The sequence below is a fragment of the Pipistrellus kuhlii genome, unplaced genomic scaffold (assembly GCF_014108245.1).
Source record: "Pipistrellus kuhlii isolate mPipKuh1 unplaced genomic scaffold, mPipKuh1.p scaffold_m20_p_8, whole genome shotgun sequence".
Classification (NCBI taxonomy): domain Eukaryota; kingdom Metazoa; phylum Chordata; class Mammalia; order Chiroptera; family Vespertilionidae; genus Pipistrellus; species Pipistrellus kuhlii.
In genome coordinates, this window is record NW_023425584.1 from 32,283,413 (window position 1) to 32,286,246 (window position 2,834).

Below are 2,834 nucleotides of genomic sequence, written 5' to 3' on the forward strand. Positions count from 1 at the left end.
ATGTTCTCTTACCAAAATGCAATTAAGCTAGGAATAAAAAAACAAAACAAAAAGAAAAAACCCAGAAAGGGTATTTTAAAAGAAAGAATTGAAAAAGTCCATTCGTTTGAAAATTAAGAAGAAATAGACTTTTAAATAACATGTAAGTTAAAAATAAAAAAGAAAAAATATTTTGATCCAAATAGCATGTAGCATGTAATAACAATCTTATATATAAAAACTCAGTGGATGCAAAATAGAGGAGGGAGTTTATATACTGATATTCATATTAGAAAAGGAATAAATCTCAAACTCAAACATCAATTTCAATGCATGAAAAAGAAACAGAAGATTAACTGTTGTTTGATAAAGTATAAATAATGAATAGAAATTAATAAAATACACAAATAAATAAAAAGAGTTAGCAAAAAGGCTAACGTTGGTTCTTTGATAGGACTAATAAAAGTGATGTCCTTGTTTTAGACAGATATGAGAGTGTCAAGTCTCTGAGGGAAGGTAGGGATGGATGGGAGAGTGGAAAGAGATAGCAGAACCTGTATGCATATATGCATAATCCATGGACACAGATAATAGTGTAGTGAAGACCTGGGGTAGCAGGCTGGGTGGGCTAGAAGGGACCAATGGGGAAAAAAAGGGACAATACTTTCAACAATAAAGGTGTAACTGCTATCAGATGTCTCTTTTACCAGTTAATTCTAATAAAATTTTATGGTAGAAATGATGCCAATCTTAAAAAACACTTTTTGAGAGAATAGGAAAATATTTAAAATCCCAACCTATTTTATAAGGTTAGCATAAAGGAAAAATAAAAAATATTATTTTTTATTTTATTATCAAGTATTATCAAGTGAAAACTTGATAATAAACCTATATTATCAAGTGAAAACTTGAAGCCAATTTCACTTTTAAATGTAAATGCAAAAATTGAATCCAGAAGTAAATGAAAAGGTTAATACATGACTGCACTCTGCTTGGTTCAATGGGAAAATAACCTACAAGGACTATATTAATGAATTTCTCTTCCCTGAAGCTTTCAATTGGGTTTGGCAAATGATAAGCACTAGTGAGAAATTAAAAGAAAGGTGAAAACTAAGGCCCATTTATTAATTCTTCCAGCCCCTGTCAGGCATCCCTTTCCACTTAACTCTGTTTCTTCTGGCTCTGTTAACCACTTCCAAGTCTCATGCCTGCAAGCCTGGGGACACTAAAGGGCTCCACTATTTCACTTTCTGTGGTTTCTTTGTTTTCTAGTCCATGTCATTTTAAACTATCCTTTTGTTAAACTATCTTCAAAATAACCAATTTCATTGGTTCATTGCTTCCCTGACAAGACCCAATGACAAAGTAGGGCTTATTCAAAGAATGCAAGGTTGAGTAACTACCCTAAAGTCAAAATATATTCATACATATTACCAGAATCAAGGAAAGATATCATATTATCCCAGTAGATGCAGAAAAATATGTTCTTAATACCCATTCAAATATATATGTTCAGTAAACTAAAAAATAAAGAAACCAAACAGTGCAAAATGGCAAAATAATGAAAAATATGTACAAAAGTTGTTTTATGGTTTCAGGTTTTACATTTAATTAATTAACCTATTTTGAATTGACTTTTGTGTATGGTGTAGGATAAGAGACCAATTTTATTCTTTGCAAATTAAGGGTTTGTATCTATATCACATGTGTCAAACACAAGGCCCGCGGGCCAAATCCGTCCCGCCAGGCCTTGCAATGTGGCCTGCACCGCACTGTCATCACTGCACTCCGCTGCGTTTCCATCACAATGACAAGTTTATGACTGTTCAGTAAACCATTTGGCCCGCGATTTAGGCTGGATTTTAGATTTTGGCCCCTTCTCTGATTGAGTTCGACACCCCTAATCTATATGGAGAAGGTTGCAGGCTGGTTCAGGAATGTCAGGGACAAGGTGTTGGTGGTTCACTTAGCCTTTCCCTCAGGGTGCCATCATTGGCCATGCAGCTCCAGTCATTACACCCATATTTCAGGCAACAGGAAGGAGGAAAAGAACAAAGAAAGTAGGGGTGTATCTCTACTGAAAAACAAAACTTTCTCTGAAATTCCTGTCTGTCTCATTGGCCAGGACATGGCCATCTATGCAAGCAACAAAGGACACTGATAAATGTAATTGATTTTGAGCCTAGCTGACATAGCTAGGCTTAAAATCAAATGGTTGAGCATTGATCTATGAACCAAGAGGTCACAGTCTGATGCTGGGTCAGGGCACACACCCAGGTTGTAGGCTCCATTCCCAGTGTGGAGCATGCTGGAGGCAGCTGATCAACGATTCTCTCTCATCATTGATGTTTCTATCTCTCTCCGCTCCCTTCCTCTCTGAAATTAATAATAAAATATATTAGCCCTAGGTTTGGCTCAGGTTCCATCTGGTCAAGGGCACATGTCTGGGTTGCAGGCTTGATCCCCAGTAGGGAACATGCAGGAGAAAGCAAACCAATGATTTTCTCTCATCACTGATGTTTCTCTCTCCCTCCCTCTCTCCCTCTCCCCCCCCTCTCTCCCCTCTCTTCCTTCCTCTCTGAAATCAATAAAAATATATTTAAAAAATATTAAAAATGTAGTTGATTTTGTTGTGTTAGTTGAACATATTGCTGCTGTCAATAAAACTGGGATTCTATTATAAAGAAAGGGATACTGAATATTAAGTAGGCTTCTAATGGTCACTACAAAGTGTACAAAAGAATAATATATCCATATTAATACAATATACTGCTGTCACAGAAACACATGCATAATATAATTGTAGGTAAAATGAAAAAAAAAAAAACCCCACACCCTCAAACTATATTTTTGTT